The following is a 7,298-nucleotide window of genomic DNA, read 5'->3' on the forward strand; positions in this document are numbered from 1 at the left end:
AGAGCAAAGAGGACTTTTGAAAGCCAGGTTAGCAGTCTCCTGTCCCATTCCAAGCGGCACATTTATGGTGACTGAGTTCTTAGGAATCACATTTGAAGGTCTAAGTTACAGGTGGAACTGTTTGGTTTAAAAACCAACACGGCTGTTCAGAGAGTAATGATGGAACAACTCCACCCATTTGCTAAAGAGCAATTTTAGATTCTTGACAAGATCTACTACCCAAAGGAGAGATTTTCAGTTATAGGATCTTCTCGCTTTGCTTTGCTCTTCTGCATGGGGAGAGGGGGAAGGACAGAGGAAGAGAATAAGAGAGAGAGAGAGAGACGAAGAGAGAGAGAGAGAGAGAGAAAGAGAGAGGGAGGAGAGGGAGAAAGAGTCAAAAGGAAATAGATAAGGACAATTCAGGGAGGATTTATGACCCAAGAGGCTGATTATTAAGTTATGGGTGGGGCTTAGCAGAATGTTCTAATCCAGATTGGAAACCCTATAGGGTGGGGGTGGAGTGGCAGACACTCCCCAAAAGAAAGTAGGTGAGATAAAATAGTTTTAGGAAAAGCCATTTTCCACTGAAGGTCTAGGCAACCTGATGTCACCTCATTTTTCTCCCTTCCACCCATTTCATGCAAGATTTATATAGCCATTGGCCAAACCCAACTGAAACCTCAGAGCATAGATCTGCATCTGTTGTACTGTGTTGACACAGTCCACGTGGGTGGCCTGGGGAGTCAGAGAAGGTAGAAAGAGCTGCAAAGGAGCAAGCAGAAAAAATATTGCATCAGGAGAGAAGCTAAGGAGAGGCCTGGACAGGTAAGCACTGCACCACCTGCTTCCCAAAAATCGATGGAAGGTTCGACTGGCAACTCAAGCCTCATCCAAATGTGGTGAGTCTCATAGTAATACATGTTGTCCCAGTTCAGTCCAAGAAGACCATGTCTTTCTTGGGGAAATCTGATGAGGTCCAGAGAAAAGTTTCCAATGAAGTAAACTTTATGATTCACTTGTTTCCTTCATTACCTCTGTCAATAGCCCTTTTTTTATTTGCTCACACATGAACTGTCAAATACAGGAGGACGCCTGGTTGCTTGAAGCAGATGGCTTATTCATTATTGGGGCCACTTAATTTGCACCTGTTCACGTTCATTTTTTACCAGAACCTGGCTGTTTTCTTTCTTTCTTTCTTTCTTTCTTTCTTTCTTTCTTTCTTTCTTTCTTTCTTTCTTTCTTTCTTTCTTTCTTTCTTTCTTTCTTTCTTTCTTTCTTTCTTTCTTTCTTTCTTCTTTCTTCTTTCTTTCTTTCTCTCTCTTTCTTTCTTTCTTTCTTTCTTTCTCTTCTTTCTTTCTTTCTTTCTTTCTTTCTTTCTTTCTTTCTTTCTTTCTTTCTTTCTTTCTTTCTTTCTTTCTTTCTTTTCTTTTTTTCATTTTCTAGGCCCTGTCACAATTTGGTACTTTTACATTTGCTATTGGGAAGAAATGATAATTCAAAAAAATTATCACGAGCTAATTTTGAGTGACCTCAAAATCTTTTATTTATTTATTTATTTTTTGTATATTCTCTGCTTGATTATTCAACAGGATTTTTATCAAGTTACTTTTACAACCATTTTTTCCCCTGTGTTTTTGACCTGGCTGTGGATGATAATGTAAGACAGAATCAGCTTCTTCATGGGCTAGACTAGTGAGGATTTTTCAAGAGGAACAAAGCCTCTGGCTCTGAGACCCATTGCCAAGGTGGATTCTTCTAGATTCTTTGGCTTGCCTTCTTCATCCTCTTTGACTCTTTTCTTGTTCCAGCCCCCTTCACACCTGGATACATCTTTTCATTGACTTTTAAACATTCACAAGATTGAGATTAATGTTCATTTTTGACCAACCACCAAGATTTCCAAGAGAGAAAAAAGAGCATTTGGGCTGAAGAAGCTCTGTCCCTGGGAATTTGTCACAGGCAGTGACTATGCTGGAGATTTCTCCCCTCTTTTCTACAAGACGAGTCAGGAGTTGCAGGGATCCTTGTGCATATGGTTCCACTCATGACCCAACTTTCCAATCATTCTAAGTAGTCAATAAATGCAGGGGGAGTATACTGTAATGCATCAAAATTAAATGCAATGCATAATGCAAGGGAGACAAACCTTTTCCTTGCACCACCTGCACTCTTGAAACCCACACTCTTGTAACTTTTTTTAAATTAATATCTTTATTTAAACATCTTGATTACAAACATGATTGTAGTTGGTTTCAGTCATGTAAAGAACACTCCCCCATTCACTAGTGCAACATTCCCTTCACCAATGTCCCAATTCTCCCTCCTCCCCACCCCACCTCGCCTGTACTCTAGACAGGCTTTATACTTCCCTCATTCATTCACATTGTTATAATGCACTCTTGAAACTTGAAGGAGCCTGTTTAGAAGAAAGTCTGAATAAGGAAATAGCAGAACTTGCATTCTTCAGCCCTTTCTGCCTTTTATTTTCAGTAATTTCTTTCTCTCCTGGCCCCCAAATTTTGTGTATCCCCGAGGAATGCCTCACAGTAAAGGGATAAAGCACAAGACCACATATTTGTTATTTAAAAAGTCCAACCTCAGAGTTGATACCAGTTTTCTAGTGACATCAGCAAAGTTTGGATGCAACGAAACTTTTTTCTTCCAGTTTTCTCCAGAGCAGAGCTCTCCTCCTTGGTTTCTGCTCTCTTATATTGCCAAGGCTCTGGACAGCACATTCTGGAAAGATTTCTCAGAAGCTTAAATGTTTGATTTTACCACAAGAGGCAGCAATGCTACTGAATGCAACTGAATGAGTTTTGGGATTTGAAGATCCCAAAAGACTCCTCCAAGGAGACAAAGACATACACTTGTGTTCATCATTGCAACCCTGTTACAACTGAAATATGCAAACAGCAGATGAGTAAATAAGGACATTGTGGTCTAATAAGGAACCTTACCTTTTGTAACAATCAGGTGAAAGTAGAAAAAGGTAGTGGGGAGCCATAGAGTGTCAGGATGGAACTGCTGCCCAATGATTGGAAGATCTGTAACAACTGCCTACACTCACTCTCTCCTAGGTCCTGACATAGCAACTTTCATTACTGGAGTTTTGAAATCATGACAAGAAACTAAATCAGCCACCATTTCCAGTGTTTGTGCTTCCCTGAGATTTGTGAACTTTGTCACTGCACCCAGAGCAAGGGTCCCACTGTGGAGGGCCACGTCAGGCACTCATTTCTCCTTATTTGGGGTATGAAATGCTAAAGATGCTGCTTTGCTTTTTGCTGGGAACATTTGTAAGAAGGAAAGAAAAAACGACGGCACAAACAGACACATGCATATAAATAAAGCAAACCTGTGTACAAAACACTGTTTTTTAAAATAGACATATATCTACATTGGCTCTTCTCCCCACAGTTGGCAGACCAGGCTGTAATTCCTCTGCCTTTTGGTTGTGGCAAGAAAAAGGTACAAGAGTCTTCTTGATTTTTGTCTGCAATCTGCACCCCCAACTTTCATGCAACCTTGCCTGCTGCAGCAAAGCACAATATCCTCATCTCACGGGCTTTGTAGCATGAATCTGAATCAGCGTTAATAAACGCTGCCTTTCTGTTTGTGTATAATTACCCCACAGCCCTAGGCCAGGAGTTCCTCCTCTAAATTAGTGACCTGCCTTATTTTCATATCTATGCATAGAAGCCCAAAGAATAGACTCAATTGAATTTCCTCCTTCTGCATAGATGGAAGAATATCTGAATCCTAATTGGGGCTTCCACCTGCACAATTTGTTTGTGGAGAAGAGAAATGTTTCTCATGACTGTGGATTAATTGCAGTTTATCTCCTTCTGAGAAAGCAGCTTAAAAATTTCATGGCTTGTTTGCTTCCTTATTGGGGGAAATGGGATTCCTTTTAAGCAACATAGATTCTTAAATTTGTTTTAATTATTGAATCACTGTGAACTAGAGTTAAAGTTGTTTATGGCTGAGGTTTAGTCATGCAATATTTTTTGCTTTAGTCATACAATAACATCCATCTCTTAACCAGTGTTCATTTTCTGCCCCCAATTTCTCACAAATGACATAGATTCTTAACATATGTGTTGAGAAAATAACTAAGAGCAAATATCTCCTCATGGCCACATTCCATGAATTCTTCAGAAATGTCATCATATTGATATTGTTATAATGAAATTTTGTTTTGTTTTTGAACCACACCTGGTGATGCTCAGGGGTTACTTCTGGCTATGTGCTCAGAAATCGCACCTGGCTCGGGGGTTCAGATGGGATGCTGGGGATAGGGCCGAGGTCCGCCCTGGGTCAGCAGCATGCAAGGCAAACGCCCGACCACTGTGCTATTGCTCTGGCCCTTGTTATAATGAAATTTTGTCTTGGCGAGTCTTGCTGATATGTGGGTTACGCAGACCCTTCTTCCAAAAGGAGATGGATGTTCTTGACAAAAACAATAGCATCCAATTTGTGATTTACCTTGAGATTCTTAGGTTTTCTTCATTGAGAAAGAGAAAATTTCAGGCTGAGGAACTACCTGCTAATAAGTGACATCAACTGCATACTTGCTCTAAGTTAGCATCTTATCCATGATGTGGATGACCCCAATGAATCCCAAGAACAGACATACCAGAGAGGAAATATGAGCCCACTTTTCAGATAAATAATAAACTCAGGGCTTAGAGAGGTCACAGCATGTAGAGCTGATTGTCAGAGAGAACATGTGGGCCCCAGGGAGATGAGCATCTACTCAGCTCTCACCCAACATGGTGTCCTGACACCTGCAGAGACCAAGATGTGCCCAGGTATTACACACATGCATTTTGTGCATTTAAGGTAAGTAAATTAAAAAATAAACAAGGGGGACCAGAGAGATAGCACAGCAGTAGGGCATTTGCCTTGCATGTAGTTGACCCAGGACGGACCCCAGTTCAATTCCTGACATCCCATATGGTTCCCCGACACTGCCAGGAGCAATTTCTGAGTGCAGAGTCAGGAGTAGCCCCTGAGTGCTGCTGGGTGTGGCCCCCCAAACAAACAAAAACAAAACAAAAAATGAACAAGGGTTGCCACAAACAGGATACATGTCAAAGATACTGGTGGTTTATTTACATATCAAAGATACTGGTGGTTTATTTAAAAGACTAGACATAATTTGGGGGGGGTTGTTTATAATCATGCCAGCTGACGCTCAGGGGTTACTTCTATTGGATGCCAAAGAGCAAATGGCCTCATGTAAGGCAAGTGTCCTACCTGTTGTACTATTGCTCCAGCCTCTAGAAACAAACTTTTAAATGATGGGATGGACAGTTGATTAAAAATGTGTGAAGCTGTCATTTCTACAATCATAGTCCTCAGGTATATTCAGGGCCCTTATTTGTCTGGAGCTTATTCTGCCAATTCCTCAGATGCTCCGGGTTTTATACTCAGTACCTGTTGTTGAAAATCTGTGCTCCCCATCCCCTGCCACTGAAGACTTGCAAATTTTTCTCAAGTATGGGGTGACCTTAGAGAAGCTGCTTTACTTTCCTAGGCCCTTTGTGAAAGAAGAATGCAGGGAAGTTTGGGTGGGAACCATACATATGCTAAATTTCTGGGAAACAAGAATTAAGGTATCCAGAACACTAAGATGTTGTTGCTGTTTTATGGGGGCCACATGTGCGTACTCAGAAATTACTCCTGGCTTTTGCTCAGGGGATCATACCTGGCAGGGCTCGGGGGACCATATGGTATGCCAGGGACTGAACGCGGGTCACCTGTGTGCAAGACAAGTGCCCTACCTTCTGTGCTCCAGATCCCCCAGTTGAGGCATCTCAGCGTGAATGGTGACCAGTCTCCTGATTATATTCACTCAAATTCTTCCCCCGCCATCTTTTCTGCCTTGGCCTTCTAAACATGCTTGACCTTTTAAGATAGACCTCATAAGCCTTTTTCTTGGGAAGATCAGAAGCCCTCAGTTTGCCAAAGGGCAGGTTTGGAAATTAGAAAGCGATGTCAGGTTTGAATCGGGCCTCTAAATGACACAATCATACTATGTCCCAAAGAAATATAGGCAAGGACGGTGATACTGCGCATTTACCTACTGTATTTTTTGTACCTTAAGACGCACCCCCTCCCCCAATGGAAGAAAATGTCTGTGCATCTTATGGAGTAAATGCCACCTGGAGCTGAAGACTGAGTGCAGGAGTGGAGAGAATATACTAATCACTTGACATCTGCAATTTCGACCCCTTTACTGCACAGATATAACCACATAGTATGAATAATCAGGTTAACACACATTTTCCCCTTTTGGGCCACACCCGGTGATGCTCAGGAGCCACTCCTGGCTCCGGGCTCAGAAATTGCTTCTGGCTTGGTGGACCATAACGGACATCTGGGGATTGAACCAAGGTTGACCTAGGTCAGCCTCGTGCAAGGCAAATGCCCTACCACTGCGCCACCACTCCGGCTCCACCTTCACATATAGAGCTTTTGTTTAAGATTATTTGATCTGAAGCTCCCCACAAAGAGTGGTGAGTGCAGTTAGAGAAATAACTACACTGAGAACTATCATAACAATGTGAATGAATGAGGAAAGTGGAAAGCTTGTCTAGAGTACAAGTGGGGTGGGGTGGGGAGGAGGGAGATTTGGGACTTGGTGATGGGAATGTTGCACCGGTGAAGGGGGGGGGGTGTTCTTTACATGACTGAAACCCAACCACAATCATATTTATCATCAAGATGTTTAAATAAAGATATTTTAAAAAGCAGAATAAAAAAGATTATTTGGTCTCTGCTGCGACTTTTTTTATATTAACAAAAATTGTTGTTGTTGTTGTTATTGTCCCCCAATTCACAATACAGACCAGACAAAGGGCCTATGTTGAGGTGTATATGGGGTGCATTTGCTGTACCTCCTCTTTCTATACAGTCAGTGTAAAGAACAAAAAAATTTGTTTGGGTTTTGGGGTCACACCCAGCAGCGCTCAGGGGTTACTCCTGGCTCTACGCTCAGAAATAGCTCCTGGCAGGCTCAGGGGACCATATGGGATGCTGGGATTCGAATCACTGACCTTTTGCATGAAAGGCAAACACCTTTCCTCCATGCAATCTCTCCGGCCCCTAAAAAATTATTTTTATGTTCTGATGTAAAAAAAAAAAAGTTAGGTAAATGTGTTTAACCAGCTGTGAACTGGCATATTGTAAATATACTTCGGCCTTTCAGGCCGGTTGTTCCTGGCCACCATCACCGTCTCCTAAATTCTCTTATTTTCCTTGATAAAAAAACTATGTGCGTCTTATTGTCAGGTGCGTCTTACAGAGCGAAA

General features: G+C 41.9%; 1 pseudogene; it reads right to left on the bottom strand.

Annotated features, from left to right (window-relative positions):
* Window positions 1–6,809: 6,809 nt before the first annotated feature.
* On the bottom strand, window positions 6,810–6,924 carry LOC126019437 (uncharacterized; annotated as a pseudogene).
* Between the last annotated feature and the right edge of the window lie 374 nt (window positions 6,925–7,298).

This window comes from Suncus etruscus, chromosome 9 (assembly GCF_024139225.1).
Source record: "Suncus etruscus isolate mSunEtr1 chromosome 9, mSunEtr1.pri.cur, whole genome shotgun sequence".
NCBI lineage: Eukaryota > Metazoa > Chordata > Mammalia > Eulipotyphla > Soricidae > Suncus > Suncus etruscus.